The 17,207-nt window shown below is 47.0% G+C and overlaps 1 long non-coding RNA gene and 1 pseudogene across 1 annotated transcript in view; both read right to left on the minus strand.

The window, feature by feature from the left end:
* The window catches only part of LOC112062705 (uncharacterized), a 2,758-nt gene extending 1,700 nt beyond the window's left edge, over positions 1 to 1,058 (minus strand). Inside the window, exon 1 of the long non-coding RNA XR_002890864.3 lies at positions 952 to 1,058. This is a non-coding gene — a long non-coding RNA (uncharacterized lncRNA). The remainder of the gene's footprint in view (positions 1 to 951) is intronic.
* Positions 1,059 to 13,870: 12,812 nt separating this feature from the next.
* LOC102990348 (thimet oligopeptidase-like) overlaps positions 13,871 to 17,207 on the minus strand; it is a 4,446-nt pseudogene continuing 1,109 nt past the window's right edge.

Consider the following 17,207-nt stretch of genomic DNA (forward strand, 5'->3'; position numbering starts at 1 on the left):
TGTTCATCGTGCTCTCAGCTGACCTCCTGAAGTTCTGCCCTGCCTTCCCCACCAGGTACAATTCAGGAGCTGCCTACCTCAGGGTGATAGGTTCTCTTCTAGTTGCTTTATTCCTTTCCCTTTACATTTAGAGAATATAATTTGAATACATAAACTTCTCTGTGACCACAGATTTATTTGCAACCCACAGGTTTTGTTATGGCATATTTTCATTCTCATTCAATTAATAAAATTCGAATTCCCATTGCGACTTTACCTTTGACCTACATAATGATCAGAAGTATGTTTTTAATATCCCCACTGGCGTAAGGTGAAAGTAGCCATAACTACCATGTAAACAATGGGTGCGACTCTGTTCCAAAAAAAACCTTTACAAAACCAGGCGACGGGCTGGATCTGGCGCACCAGCCATAGTTTACCTATCTCCGATCTGCACCATCAAACTATTAAAAAGACTTCATGTCAAATTATTAAATAACTTTAGGCCTAAATACAGTCATTATAACCACTGTAAAGTTGTTAAGGCATTATTTTAAAAACTGTATTTACAAATTGCGGATGTACTGATTTTTATTAGTTTAAAAACTACAGCAGCTAATAAACACTTGATTCATTTAAGTCTTGAAGACTATAACAGCATAGTTTCTTCACAGTATTACAATAAATGTTTTCAGTTCTTAATGTGCTTCAATCACATACGTTTTCATGAAAGTTTAAACATAAAATCACCTTTAAGGGCTTCCCTGGTGGGGCAGTGGTTGAGAGTCCGCCTGCCGATGCAGGGGACGCGGGTTCGTGCCCCGGTCCAGGAAGATCCCACATGCCGCGGAGCGGCTGGGCCCATGAGCCATGGCCGCTGAGCCTGTGCGTCCAGAGCCTGTGCTCCGCAACGGGAGAGGCCACAACAGTACGAGGCCCGCGTACCGCAAAAAAAAAAAAAAAAAAAATCACCTTTAAGATCTAGGCCATGTGATCTGCTCCCTGCCATGTCAGATTACACCCCGTGAAGTTTACTTAACTTGTCTTAAGTGTGATAGAATTCTTTATACCTTGACAAATAATTAAAAGGAAAAAACACACACAATAAGATGAAGAGCCTATACATTTGTCAATCTTGACTTATTTGCTTTTCTTGAGTCAATTGGAGGTTTATAGCCACATTCTTAAACTCATTAACTACAATCTTCCCAAACAGGTAATTGACAGAGGTATTCTAAAATTTGTCTGTAACAAAGTGTTATTCCAGTTTACAGCAACAGTTTAATACTATTTAGATACTAAAACTGAATACACTGACACTGCAAACTTTATTCCCAACCACTCAGCAAAGTTCTACATACCTTTTCAGATATAGGGGAAAAAGGCATACGATTCTTACTATTTTCATTTCCAAAGATACATCCCAATCTTAATTATCAATCAGCGATTTAAACCTCAACTATAAACCCAGTATTTTATTAGGTGTTTGCAATATACTAGAGCCATATAAGAGAGAGGACCTCAAACCCTCTCTTCCCTCAAATCGAAAGGCAGGCTTCCTGACCCCTCCAGACCACTCCTGGACACAGGGAACACACACTAATGTTTCAGGACCCCAACTAACAGTCACCTGCTTTGCGATTACTTCCATGACACACCCCCACCAACATCACTGAGTTTGCTGCTCCTACGGGACGTTACATGTATTTCCTATTTTAACACATACCACAGTGCGTCGTAATTGTGATTGCAGATAGATGTTCTAACAATTTAAAGAGAATGATGACTTTTTTGCTCTTTACATCTTGCTATTTCCCATCCCATAATATTTCTTGAAGAGAAACCGTAAAAATATAGACAAACACAAAAAACAGAAAATATACAAAATGTGTGGTTTGTGGCTTAACACAAACTTAAGTAAAATTAGTTCTGACAGTATCCAGCATGACAAACTTCCACGGTACAAATGAGAATGGACCAAGGTTTGAGCAGATACAGGAGACAATCCAGGCATGAACAACACCAAGAAAAGGTAGACAGGAAGTAACATGGTGTGTAGGAAATCACGAAACTAGTCTGATGGGAACAGACTTAAATAAGACTGAAACTCACTTTCTAAACCTCCATCTCCGGACACAGGTGCACCAAAGTGGCCAGTTTATTCAATCACTTTAATGTGGAGGAAGAGTTTAAAATTTTACTCGTTTAGTTTGCCCCAAAAGCAACTATCAAATGTTCGCAGGACACAGTGAAGGCTTACCTCTGTTAACATAGTTAAGTCTCTCTCTCTCACAACTAGCCCACTTAGCTCCAGGTTCCTTAGCGTACCCGACGCACACAGCGTTTAAGAGCTTTACACAACTGGAAGGTCACATCTTTATTTCTTATCGCAGGAACATGACTCCTGTAAACTTTATTTCTGTCAGAACCTAAAGAAAAATTATTGTAAAATGAGTGATTTAAACCATACATTTTATCATCATTAAAAAGAATTTTTTAAAAAAGCATCTGCTCTGTGCTGAGGATTAGAAACGACTCCTGCCCTTAAAGCCTTCATTAAGGAGGGACATGTGTAAACTTAAAATTTCAATCACATGAGATAAAAAAAACACATAACCTTTATGCACAGAGGCTCCTTTGGAGTCAGAATGTTATATCCAAGTGATGGCTTCATGATAACCCTGAAGTAGAACGAAGAAAGATGAGGCTATGCAGAGTTGGAGGAGGAGGTGCATTAACTGCACAGGGAGCACCTGTGCAAAGACACTCAAGGCTGACACCTGCTGGGCACAGTAAATACTGCAGGTGGCGATGACTAAAGGCCAGGGGTCCAAGTGTGAGAAGAGACAGAAATGAAAATAGAGATGTTGGCCGAAGCAAGCCTGGGAGAGAGCATGGCTTGAATCCCACAGGTGATGAGGCCTAGGGCAACGACTGGTTGAGTAAGGGTGCCTCCGCTGATTAGAAAAATGTGCTCCGCTGCTGAAGGACCAATTAGATAAAGGGAGAGATCACAAAAAGCTCCCCTTCCTCACGGCCAATCAGGGCCAAAGAACCCCATGAGGCTTGGCCGAGCACAGTGCAGACTACACGCCTCTGTGCAGAGCACACGCTGGGCGGCTAGTATGCACTAACTCTGTGTGGGCAAGCCATTAGCAGCATTATTTTAGGCATATCTTTATATGTTAGAAGATGTTTCGACCCAGTAGGCAGAGGAACTTAGAGGAACTGAGCCCAGCGGCCATAAAATCACCCAGGAACTTCTGCCATTGCCCAGGCAAAATGTAATATGGAAGAAGAAGCAAATTTAGGAGGAGGCCAAAATCTACAAGCTGGACCAACTGGATTGAAGACATAAAGTTCAGTGAAGGAACTCTGAAGAGAATGGGCTCTGCAATAAATTTTTCTTAAATTCAATGTAAAATATTAGGCAAAATTAAGTACAGTGGCCTTTAAGGTCCCTTCCAGCTATAATTTCTTTTGATTTCTACGTTATTACTCTGGTTAAGTAAAGTCCCTTCAGAGGTACAGAACAGTTCCTACACCTGAATGGGATGCAAAGAATAATCTCTCTACTCCTCACCAGGGGATGGGTTGAACTGTCCTTGCAGGAGAGATAACAGATGGTGTGAACCCCAGATCCTAGAAAAGGGGCCAGGCACATGATAAGTATTCAGCTGTTTGAAAACAAATGAACTACTTTCTCTCAGCTTATAAACATCCTCAAATATACCCACTTAAAAAACTCTCAGACCTATGATTCTCTGTATCATCTTGTGGGTAACCTATGTATCTCCCAGGCCTTCAAACACCTGTCCTCCCAAAAAGCCCAGATCTGCACCTTAGGCCCAGACCCATCTACCAGGCCCCTCTAGAACACTGAAGATGAAGTAAGATCCTCTCCGCACCCCCAATCCCTTCATACTGTGCTCTGTATCTCACAAAAAGGTGCAGCTGTAAACTGTCACCCACACTTGCTGCCCTCCCTTTTCTAACTGGTCACCAGGCCTCACCCATTCTCTCTCAGATCTGCAAAATCCAGTCCAACCTTTTATAACTTAAGTGGACCCTTAGATTGCAATTCGCCCTGCACCCAATCAACTGCCTTCCACATGGAGGTCCGAGAGAGCCTCTAAACCAGAAGTCCATCTCACTGTTCTTTAGGGTTTCCCACAGCCTTCAGGATAAACATCCAAACTTCTGACAGGACAAACTTGGCCCCAGTAGGTTTCCATTATCAACTCTCATTTCTTTCCCAAACCCGGAGTTCCACTCCTGTATCTTAGTTTTGCCATATTTTCTTATATTTCTCAAAATTTGACACACACACTTCTCCCTCCTGCTACCCCAGGAGCTTCTACATATCCTTAGAAAGGATGGCACCTCCTCCAAGAAGCCTAACCTGAACGTTTCCCTTCCAAGATTCTGTGCTCTGCAAAGGGGAAAGGTGGGGGGGGGAGGGATAAATTAGGAGTTTGGGATTAACATATACACACAACTATATATAAAATAGGTAATCAACAAGGACCTACTTCATAGCACAGGGAACTCTACTCCATATCCTACAACAACCTTTATGGGAAAAGAATCTGATAAAGAATGGATATATGTATAACTGAATCACTTTGCTGTACACGTGAAACTAACACAATATTGTAAATCAACTATCCTCCAATATAAAATTAAAATTAAATTAAAAAACAAAAAGATTCTGTGCTCTGTAGCACCAGAATTCACTTTTTCCAGAGCACTGATTACTGTGCTTGTGTTTACCTGCCACCCAGGAGAAGGGAAGATTACCTAGGGCAGAAGCATCGTCTCCAGCAGCCCTTGGTTCTGACAACTCATTCAAGTGCCAGGATACTTTACACACATAACCTGCTTAATTAACTCTAAGAACCCACAGAAAGAGTGGTTATTAATGCCATTTTACAAGTGTGGGGATAGTAGTGCAAAAGAAACCTGCCTAGGCCACAGAGACCATAAGCCCTGGAATTCAAACCCTAAGCTGCCTCCACACCGGTGCTCTTTCCACTATATGATACGACTATTGAACAAAGACTTTTTTTTCCTAAGCCCTATTTTAATGGAAAGGAAATGGAGCTGGGATATATCCATTTCCTAATCGCCTTGGTGTGTACCAGGCAAAATCATTCAACAGACCAGGTAACATCTGTGCAACAATTAACGATGCTCCAAACTGTGCTAAGTGTTCGACATTGTAGAGTCTAGAAGCATGAACACAGTGCATCCCTGGAAACACCACAGAGACTGGGTCCTGTTAAGCCCATGCTACAGATGAGAACACTGAGACCTAGAAGCCTTAAGGCACTCGGCCGGGGTCACCGAGCTGGCAGGAATCCTAGGCCGCATGCCCTGTCTAGTGCACACACATTCGGGCACTGGGCACCGGTTCTAATGCCCACCCTCCACCTTGTACCATCTAAAACCCCGCTTCACAGCGCCCACACGAGAGCCCCTGGAAGTGGGAACCACAAACTTGTCTCGCCAAGCCGTGGCTGGAAGAAGCTCTGGATACAGATCAGGGGCACAGGGTGCTCAGGAGCGGCGCCCAGTCCACCCCGCGGAGGCGGTTGGCCTTAAGTCCAGCAGACCCTCCCACAGGGAAGTGCGCATTGTGGGCAGAGGCTCCTAGTCCTGCAGCGCGCACAGGTCCTCACAGCGCGAGAAGAGGTCGGCCGCGCTGTCCCGGCGCAGCTTCACCGAGTGATCATGGCCCGAGCGCGACCTCGGGGACGCTGGCTGCAGACACGATGCCCACACCCGCCTGGGGGCCCCTGCACGCCTCTCGGCCCCTCGTGTGCCCACCGCCCGGCGGCTGCGGCCCCACAGCGTGCGCAGGATCCGCGTCGCAGCCAGAAGACATAGGGCCACGGGCCCCAGCTAGGCCGCCCCCTCCATGCCGCGTTCCGGAGCCCCCGCGTGGCCTGGTGTTGGCATCGACATCAACGACCTCCGCGCCGCGTGGCTGGGGTTTAAGCCAGCGTGCTCGAGGAAGTCTGCCCGCTCGCCGTGCGTCCGCACGCAACCCCGCCTCCCACGGTGACTCGGCCTGAGGAGCAGGTGCGGAGTTTCGAGACTAAGGCAGCGCGAAAGGTAGAAGGTGAGGAGAAGTTGGGGTTTCCAAAAAGCGTTCGCTGACTCATCCACACAAAAGTGAGACCTGGTTGTATCAACGCATTTTAAAAGTAGTTAAACTCCCGACAAATGTCTGTGCTGGCCCTGCCCAGGAGAGAGCGTGCACTCCCTGAGGGACACATGAAAGGCTGAGTGAACGTCTGCCTGTGATCCCTTACCTGGTGCATGGGTGCGTGAATTTCTGCGAAGAGCCCTCAATTTCTGTAGCTTCTGCTGACTTGACAGAGTGCTTGGCCAATGGTGACATGTTCCATGTATTCAGGACATGATCACTTTGTTTTGTACTGACACTTCCGCAGAGAATTTACTACTAAATATCCACTTTACAGAAGAGAAACTGAGGCATAGGAAGTGAAGTGACTGAGTATGAGGAAGGACTCAGACAATTGGTGTTAGTAAATTAACCCTGCAAGGAGGTCGTTAGCCTGCGGTGGCTCTAGTGATGAGGCCGCCTAGGTAAACCAACCAAAATCTAAGGCTGTCAACGCCTCAGGGTGATGAACACTGCCGAGGACAAGCAGTCACAAACCACCAACTAGGCTTTAAAGCTATAGCAAGTCAGTCATTTCCTTGCTTTGCTTCTGCCCTTATAAAATAAAAATCTCTGCAGCTCCTGTGGCTGCAGTGCTCCTCACCACTTCCGCTTTGGTGGTGCCTGAATTTAATCTATTTTTGCGCATGTAAAGTGTTAAAATTTTAAATATGCCTGTTTGTCTTTTAACATTGGCCGTATTAGTTGGATTTGTGTCCAGTTTCTAGAACAGTGGTCTTCCTCTGGTCAGGCCTTAGGCGTTACGTGTATAACGTTCCTCTTCTACCACAAATTCTGGATACCTCCACCCACTACCAGCTCTCGCGCATCAGATCCCCTAGATGTGGTCAGCAATGGCTTTTACATACAGCGTGCTCACGTTATAACATCGCAGACACTCCTCTGTCCTCCAGCCAGAGTGTGAAGTGAACCATTACCCTTCCTGTTGAACAGCCTACTGTAACCACTTTCCCAAACACAGCCACTCCCCAGCTGACCCTGGGTAACCACTCTTCTGAACTTGGTCTCTATCACTGCCATGGATGTCTTTCTATCTAGGCTACATATTTAAGTATTCTTAAACCACATATAGTATTCTACTATGTTTTCTCTTGTTACTTGCTTTATTTAGTGTTATATTTGCTCGGTTCATCTATGCTGACACATAAAGATCTGTGTAGTTCATGTACTTTCCTTGCTATGTAGGATTCCCATGTAGGGAAATACAGTAATGTATATGTGTATTTTCCTGTTGATGGACATTTAAATTATTTCCAATTTTCAGTATGATTTCTGTTTGAAAAAAATTTTATATAACTTTTAAAGGTTACTTTACATTTACAGTTATTGCAAAATTTTGGCTATATTCCCTGTGTTCTACAATACATCCTTGAGCCTATCGTACACCCAGTAGTTTATATCTCTCACTTCCCCAACCCTGTATTGCCCCCTCCTCTCCCTCCACACTGGCAACCGTGAGTTTTTTCTCTATATCTGTGAGTCTCCTTCTTTTTTATTATATTCAGTAGTTTTTTGTATTTTTTAGTTTCCATATATTGGTGATATCCTACAGTATTTGTTTTTGTTTGACTTATTTCACTTAGCATAATGCCCTCTAAGTCCATCTATTTTGTTGCAAATGGCAAACTTTCATTCTTTTTTTATGGCTGCATAGTATGCCATTGGTTATATGTACCACATCTTGTTTAACCATTCATCTCTTGATGACACTTAGGTTGCTTCCATATCTTGGCAATTGTAAATACTGCTGCTGCGAACATTGGGGTGCATGCTTCTTTTCAAATTAGTGTTTTTGGTTTTTTGGGATATATACCCAGGAGTGGAGTTGTGGGGTCATGTGGTACTTCTATTTTTAGTTTTTTGAGACCCCTCCATACATTTTCCACAGTGGCTGCACCCATTTACATTCCTACCAACTGTACCAGCGTTCCCTTTTCTCTACATCCTTGTCCACATTTGTTGTTTGTGCTCTTCTGGATGACAGCCATTCCGACAGGAGTGAGGTGATACCTCAGTGTAGTTTTGACTTGCATTTTCTTGATGATTATCAGTGTCGAGCATCTTTTCATGTGCCTGTTGGCCATCTGCATTTCCTCTTTGGAAAAATGTCGATTCAATTCTTCTGCCCATGTTTTAATCAGGTTGTTAGTTTTTTTGATGTTGAGTTTTATGAGCTGTTTTGATATATTGGTTAGTAATCCCTTATTGGTTCTATCCATTGCAAATATTTTCTCCCATTCAGTAGGTTGTCTTTTCATTTTGTTGATCGTTTCCTTTGCTTGCAAAGCTTTTAAGTTTCATTAGGTCCCATTTGTTTATTTTTGCTTTTATTTCCTTTACTTGAGGAGATGGATCCAAAAAAATATTGCTGTGTTTTATGTCAAAGAGTGTTCTGCCTATGCTATCTTCTAGGAGTTTTATAGTATACAGTCTTACATTTAGCTCTTTAATCCATTTTGAGTTTATTTTTGTATATGGTGTTAGAGAATGTCCTCATTTCATTCTTTTACATGTAGCTGTCCAGTTTTCCCAGCACCACTTATTGAAGGGATTGTCTTTTATTCATTGCATAATCTTGCCCTCTTTGTCATATTGTATAAGTGTGTGGGTTTACCTCTGGGCTTTCTATTCTGTTCCATTGATCTATATGTCTATTTTTGTGCCAGGACTATACTCTTTTGATAACTGTAGCTTTGTAGTATAGTCTGGAGTCAGACAGCATGGTTCCTCCAGCTCTGTTCTTCTTTCTCAAGATTGCTTTAACTATTCGGCGTCTTTGGTCCGTCCATACAAATTCAAAAATTTTTTTGTTCTAGTTCTGTGTAAAGTGCCATGGGCATTTTGATAAGGATTGTATTGAATCTGTAGATTGCCTTGTGTACTACGGTCATGTTAACAGTATTGATTCTTCCAATCCAAGAACATGGAATGTCTTTCCATCTGTTTGTGTTACCTTCAATTTCTTTTATGAGTGTCTTATAGTTTTTGGAGTTCAGTTCTTTTACCTCCTTAGGTAGGTTTTCTCCTAGGTATTTTATTCTTGTTGATGCAATGGTAAGTGGGATTGTTTCCTTAATTTCTCTTTCTGATAGTTCATTGTTAGTGTATAGAAGTTCCACAGAGTTCTGAGTGTTCATTTTGTATCCTGCAACTTTACCAAATTCATTGTTGAGCTCTAGTAGTTTTCTGGTGGCTCTTTGGGATTTTCTTTGTGTAGTATCATGGCATCTGCAAATAGGGACAGTTTTACTTCTTCCTTTCCAATTTGGATTCCTTTTTCTTTCTTCTCTGATTGCTGCAGCTGGGACTTCCAAAACTATGTTGGATGTAAGTGGTGAGAGTGGGAATCCTTGTCAGTGTGATTTCTGTCTTGCTACATCCATTTTTTTTTAGTCTCCAGAATCATTTAATGTAGTCGTCTCCTGTCTAATTAAAGCTCCCTCTTCTGCGTTTTCCATCAAGCCACTTGATTTTTTTATCCCTCTCTACTTCCTTCTTCTCAGTCTCACTCTTGGGTGTCTGTTGCTTACCCAGTTTCAGTGTAGGTGTTCTTTAGGTTCCCATCCTCAGCGTCCACCCCTTTGGACATTTCACAGTTTCTCTGGGTGATCTTATTTTCTGTTCAGGCTTAACTTCCCCCTCAGGGTGATATCTTCTAACAAAGGTAACTCTCTCCATACATCAAACTGCCGCCTGGAAAGCTGCATATTTCTCATTGTCCTCAGCATCAGACCTGTGTTCCTTAGCTTGGCATATAAGCTCCTTCACGATTGGACTACATCTTTTGTCTTCCTTCTGGCTACATTCCTTCCTGAATGTCTTCTCTAGGCATGTGGACCAGCTTGTAGTTTCTGATGTTCTATCAGTGAGCTGACATCCGCTTGCTTCCCAGCCTCGAGTTGGGGGCCAGCTTCCCTGGGAGGCCTTCTTTCCCTAACCCTCGTCTCTCCTCCCCTGATTGTTTAGTGCCTCACTACTCTGCTCCCTGACATCCCTGTATCATAATACTTACTGTCTCCAGCGTTAAGCATCTTTTTAGATAGTTTTCCTTCCATAGATTATAAGCCTTCTGAAGGCAGGCACCGTGTCTCATTCATCCTTATATTCCCTATGCCTAGCACAGTGTTGGTACACAGGAAGTTCTGACTAATGACTCCTGGAACGTTCTCGTCTATTCTCCATATGAGTCATTACTAGCACCTTGTGGCTACTGCCCACAGATGAAGCTCAGGGAAGCTTTATCATATTAAGTCATCATGGAACAGATTAACTGAAACTGTGCTTTCCTTGAGCTTCCCTATTTTCTGTCTGGCAGTCAAGGCTTGCCTGATCATCTCTTCCCTCCTTACATTTAATTATGGCTTAATAGTGGCTTTGGTTCTCCTTTCAGCATCTGGTGTGTTCTAGCTTCCCTGAACATGGTGAGCAAAAGCTGCCTCCCCACAGCACCTCTGGGACCCTCTGACAAGCCGGGTGCATGCCTGGCCCAAGACAAGATGCCTGGGCTTCCCTGCCGATACCTGAGCTGGGAGGGACGTGGCTACTCGGCAGCACAAGACACGGGCTCTCCTCCTTCCGGGCTCTGGTGAGTGTAAGTTTGACTAGAATACAGTTTATCATTTTACCCCTGATTCCCTGTAGTTGACTGCTGGTCCATCACAACAACATTATACCCAGACTGCCAAGCCATTTTACTTTCCCATGGAACCTCGTTGCAGATGCATTCTGCTCATCTCTAACATTCATCTTCTCTGGACCTGCTTTCAGAGCAATGTGGTTTGTTAGATCTAGTCACAGAGCTATGTCAACAACATAGGCTGTCTTGTTTTAACTGACATGTGGTCCCCATTTCTTTTTTCTACTCCCTTACTTATGGCTGTTAACATTGACTCTTTCTCCAATCTTTTCATGTCCCACTAGACTCTGTTTTGTGTCCTTGCTCTCTCACCTGAAGAGGATACCTCTTATTTCACCAAGAAAGCAAGATTTCAGACACAGAATTCCTCCTCTTCTTTCTGCTGACTCTGGCTGCCTTCCAATCCATGTTCCATGACGCAGACACCACCATCTCCTCTTCAAATCCTTCTGTGACTTTCCATTGCTCTTAGGATAAAGACAAACCTCCTCACAGTGGTGTAAAATGTGGAGTCACAGGCTGGCTTCCCGTGGAGAACTGTTGCCGTTCTGTAAGATAAGGAGCTTGCTTCAGAATGTAAATCATATGTCCACTAGATATACTGTTTAGTTTAACAGGCAAGACTTTCTCGATGAAAGAAACAGTGTGTTGACTTGCATTCTAGAGCAAGCTTCTCATCTTGTTGTTCACTGGCACTCTGGGTTCGCTAGTCTGCAGGGCAGGTCATCCCCTGGGCAGGATGGAGCATGACCTCTGCAGCCTCGTCTTGCACCTCCTTCCTTTCATTCTCAATCATCCAGCCCACAGTGGCCTCCTTTCAGGCCTGCATACTTACAACGGCACATTGCCCACGCTGCCCCTCTGCATGAAATGTCCTTCTGTTTAGTGTGCAACTGATTAATGCCTCCTCATCCTTGTCATCTCCTCTCATGTGTCACTTTGTCAAGAAAGTATCCCCTTACCTACTCAACTCATCACATCCCCCTACCGTAGCTCACATAACACCAGGTACCTCTCGCTTATAGCCTTCATCACATTTCACATCCAGTTTTAGATAGGTGTTTACCATATGGTCCGTGAGGAAGAGATCATGACTGTTTTGCTTCCTCTTGATTGCCAGCAACTAGCACAGTTACTGACAACCTGTGTTTAATGGAGAAATGAATGTATCCAATCAAGGACCAAGCCCTGACAGTTTTTCTTACAACGGCACATTGCCCACGCTGCCCCTCTGCATGAAATGTCCTTCTGTTTAGTGTGCAACTGATTAATGCCTCCTCATCCTTGTCATCTCCTCTCATGTGTCACTTTGTCAAGAAAGTATCCCCTTACCTACTCAACTCATCACATCCCCCTACCGTAGCTCACATAACACCAGGTACCTCTCACTTATAGCCTTCATCACATTTCACATCCAGTTTTAGATATAGGTGTTTACCATATGGTCCGTGAGGACAACCTGTGTTTAATGGAGAAATGAATGTATCCAATCAAGGACCAAGCCCTGACAGTTTTTCTTTATAGTGTCTCTCTCTCATACTCCTCCCTTCCATCTGTGTTGCCGTTACTGCGGTTTTACCATTTATTATTTTACACCTGGATTACGACGATTGCTTCGGAGAATAGCATGTCTTCCTACCTTCCTCCCTACAACATTTCTTACACCTCCCAAGGTTCTTGGGTTATGCCTTTGCCCTCTTCCAAACCATCCGTGGCACCCGTTGTCAACACAATACAGCCAAACTCTTAAGATTGACATTCAAGACCCTCCATAATTTGGCTTTAATTTCACTTTCTAGACTTTTTAAAAAATAACTGGGTCTAATTATCTCTGAATCTTTGCTCCCTTTCATATCTACCTATGACGTTAATTTTTTTTTTCTAGTCAATCTATTTTACACCTCCTTCTCTGGGAAGACTTCAGTGAGAATCCAAGCAAGTTCTGGATCCCTTCTCGCCCCTGAAGTTGTAAACAGTTTAACAAGACATATGTGGAACTGCCATAAGGCATCTACATCTTATCTCCCTCTTTGGTATCTAACCTCCCTGAGAATGGGGGTACATCTCTGTGTTCTGTGCAGTTCTCAGCACAGTACTATACACATAGTAAATATTTGGTAAATGAATGAATAAGTGAATGAGTCACCATGAGAAGGGTATTCTCTCATTCTTTCTCTCTTTTTCCACTTTCAAGTTTCTTTAGTTAGTTTCCTTAGACAACAGGTTTTTTAGTAGCTACACAGTGTCCAGATTCACAAAATGTTGCAAATAGCTGCTAAGAGCATCCCTCCACCACTTTAAAATAGCTTGCTCTCCCTCTCAAGTGGAGAGAGCAGGATTCAGTATTTATTCAGTGCCTTTGTTCACTTGGCATTTAGAGGCACTAGAGGCATTAGTGCTCTACACTCAGTGAAATGCCTGTTTTGTTTGTAATTTTCCTTTGTGAAAAACAGCTAACCACAAAGATGTTATGTCCAATTTTCCATCCTTTTAGATTGATAAAAAACATTTTAACTATGTAGAAACAGCAAATGAATAGAAAGAACTTTGCAGTACATTTAATAAAAATTTAGGGAGATCTTTGTGGTACATTAGTGAAGTTATTTGGGGAAACTTTAGCCATGTACATTGTGTTGGAGAGGCACCAAGAATTCAAGAATTCTCAAAGTTTGAGTACACAGTTGCCTTACATGTAGGCATGGTGGCAGCCATGTACCTAACAGTGATTTGGAGGATGTTGTATTCGTCAGCTCTTGCTGTGATAATGCTTTGGAACAAATCTCCCCAAGACTCAGTTACATATGTAAGAATTTATTTTTCTTGGACCTATGGGCTAGCTGCAGTGGCTCTCTTTTAGACCTCTAGATGGCGGGTATTGCTCCATGTTTTGGGTCAGTTTGAGGCCTGTCCCACACATTTACTGTGGAGCTCAACTGTGAGGCTGCAGCTCCCAGGCCCTGTCTTCTCAGGAAGTTCACTGAAACATAAGAGTTGAGCCCAAGCACACAAGCCCACTTAAGGCCTCTGCAACTCATTTAAGGCCATCATGTCTGCCCTTGGAATCCTCGGAACCCCCTGGCCTCAGGATGCAGCTTCTGTAGTCCATGGCAACCTGCCGAGAGGGGGCGGGGCTGCAGGAGGGTGGAGCACCGCCTTCACCGAGGGTGTGGGTGTGGCCACGTCTGCTGTGACTGAACAGCGGGCAGGGGAGCAGGGGGTTCAGGGCAGGGCCTTTAGAGCCCAGCAGGCCCAGGCGGGTGGCACAAGCATCTAGGCCCAGGCCGAAGAGCGCCGTCTTGGTCTGTGCGGCAGGCCGACCTCTCACCATGCCACTCAGGCCGCCCTCCTACTTGAAGTGTGTGTGGAACATGTCCGCGGAGTACACCTCGCTGCCCAGGTAGCCATAAGACTGGGCGCTGTAGCTTCCTTCCAGGTCGCCGAAGGTCTCAGAAAAGTGGGTCCCTGGGACACACGCAGAGAGGCTCCTGCTGGGCCCCCCTAGCTGCTCAGTGCCCCTGCCCCAGAGCGGGGGGGTGGGCTCAAAGCAGCCCTGTCTGAGTCCCCTGCCACTAGAGGGAGTATTGGCCCAACACTTCTAGATACCGGGACCTTGCGGGCAATTCGGTGGAGGGACACAAATAAATCTTTGCTGACTTTCCACTGAAGCTCACGAGTGTTCATTCCTAAACCTCTTACAACGTCAGCTGCCCAGGCTCCGAGGGATGAGTCAGGGCTCGCCCTCCACCATGGGGAGATGGCTGGTTAAAGTGCTCACGAGGGAGTGAACCGCGTGTCTTGCACCGACGTGCACGGGCAAACCTCGTCGACACGTTCCGTCCGGGGTAGGAAGCCCTCTCCTGCCTCTTCCAGGCTCTCTAGAAAGCACGAGCAGATACGCCAACCCCACCCTCAGACTCCGTGGCCCACAGCGGGAGGGACAATCCCAGGAACCTAGGCAGGAAGAGGCCAATGGTCAGTGCGCCTCGGCCAGAGCCCGTCAATCGGTTCCCCTTCACACACCACCAGACGATCCTCTTGACCTGAGCAGGAGACGCCAACCGACCGCTAAGGTGGGCCCGGCGCGCGCTTGGCTACCTGGCATGGATGGGACCCCCAGGATCTCCTGGCAGAGGCGGGCATTTTGCTGGGCTGGGTCCACGGACGCCTGCGTGTGCAGGGCCTGGTCCACCTTGGCCAGGACGATCTGGCACAGATTGAAGAGGCCTGGGGTGCGGGAGGAAGGAGACGGGGGGCTGGCACCGTGTCCAGGCCGCGCTTTCCGGCCGGGAGGTCTGGGAGCCCCCTTCCCTTCACTTGGTCCGCTCGGACCTGTGTTGGCCTGCCAGGAATGATGAGCTTGTCCAGCAGCTCCTGGGGGACAGTGCTGCCCATGCCCCACCGAGAATGGCAGCAGCGCCAGGGCCTCATGGGGCGCAGTGCTCCCGGCCCCAGGGCCTTCCCTCTGGTTCTCATCACCGGCTGTCACCAGACTTGCATGCAACGTTGCTTTCTTTTCTCTTGTCTATTTTACATCCTTCAGCCACGCAAAGGTGTGAAGCCCTGACACTCGCTGCCACGTGGATGCACCCTGAGAACACGATGCTCAGCGAGAGAAGTCCGACACAAGGAAACACAGGGTGTGACCCCACCCTGTGGGGAAACGTCAAGAACAGGTAGATCCACAGAGTCAGAGAGTGGGTTCCTGGTTGTCCGGGGCAAAGCAGGGTAGGGAGTCATAACTAAGTGCGTGAGGGACATTTTTGGGGTGATGGAAATGTTCCAAAACAGGGCAGTAGTGATGGCTGCACAGCTCAGTAAACTGTCCCCACGCGCTCCGGTGCAGCCTGTAAGAGCATCGCTCTCAGGACAGAGGGTTGACCGCAGGAAGACTGACCGAGCTGTGTGTCCTGGGCCCAGACGCTCAGCTGGCGGCCCCCCCGTGGGGAAGTGACTGGGACTTGCTGAGCCTCCACGGAGACTGGCAGCAGCCCCAGGGCCTCACAGGGCGTGGCGCTCCAGGCCCCAGAGCCTTCCCTCTGGTTCTCATTACCTGCTGTCACCAGACTTGCAGGCAACGTTCCTTTCTTTTCTTTTGTCTTTTTTAAAGGCAAGTCTTGAGTCCGTGTATTTAAATGCAGGGAAGCAGTCCTGACTATTTGATCTGGGACTCTGAGCCTCCAGAGTCTGGAGCACATCCATTTCTGTTGTTTATGCGCCCAGTGCCTGGGGTTTGATGATGGAAATGACACCGAGGTCTTCGCCACGTGCGGGGTGACATCAGCGGAAGAATCCCATGGTGAGGGACTGCCTGAGGACCACGCACGCCCGGGCCGTCCCTGCCCCCTGCCTGCAGCCCCACGCCCGCATCCACCTGTGAGCAGAGCTGGTGCATCGCTTGCCAGAACTCGTGGAGGTAGGTCTCCAGTTCATCCTGCTGCAGCAGGGAGGGCGGGTCAGGCGTGGGCTTGGTGAAGTTGGCCACCATGGCCGCGATCACAATCTGGCGTCTCCCATCTGCTGCAGGCAGCCTGGCTGCAGGCCGAAGCAGGCTGCGTCCCCAGACTTTCCTTCTCTAGGGAGGGACGTGGGGTGAGGCCCAGCTTCCGCAGAGGAGCTCCGGCCCACGGCCAACAGGTTCCCGCATGAACGCACCGAGGGTAGAGGTCCAGGTAGAACTTGCTGATGGATGACCTTGCCTGAGGCCACGTGCCAGACCGTGTAGAGCCTCACGTCTTCATGACACATGTTGGCGCCCTCCTCCAGGTCGAAGGTCAGCCCCAGCAGCTGCTGGGAGATGCCCAGCAGCCCGCGTGTGACCACCTGCATGGGAAAGGACTCATTGAGCAGGTACTGGTCCACGTGGTAGCGTGTCTCCTCCCCCTGGTTCATGTAGTAGTGCAGGTCCCAGGCGTTGATGGGGCCGTCAAAGTGCAGGCCCCACCTCTGGCACTCGGCCTTCTTTAGCTCCAGGATCACGGCCGCTCCTGCTGCCAGAGGGGCTTCAGCTTCTGGGCCAGCTCATCTGCGGGCGGAGGGGAGAGGCTCGGCTATGTCCCTGGGGCGGCCCCCAAGCCGCCCCCAACCCCGCGCCCCTCGAGGCAGAATGAAGGGTCCGGGAAGGCCACTCCCAAGGGCTGACACAGTGGGGTCTCAGGCAGCACCACGTCCAGTCAAGGTCCGCCTGACCCCCGTCCCCACTGGGACTCGGGGAGGCGGGGTTACCTAGGAAAGTGACCACCACTTGGCTGATCTTGGCCATGTTCATCTCCAGCACGGAGTCGGCACGTGTGCTGAACCCCAGCAGGTGGGACTTCTGGGCCTGCAGCCTCACCAGCTCCCCGAAGATAGCGCAGATCTCCTGGAACCCAGAGAAGGAAGGCT

This window comes from Physeter macrocephalus, chromosome 18, assembly GCF_002837175.3.
Source record: "Physeter macrocephalus isolate SW-GA chromosome 18, ASM283717v5, whole genome shotgun sequence".
Taxonomy (NCBI): domain Eukaryota; kingdom Metazoa; phylum Chordata; class Mammalia; order Artiodactyla; family Physeteridae; genus Physeter; species Physeter macrocephalus.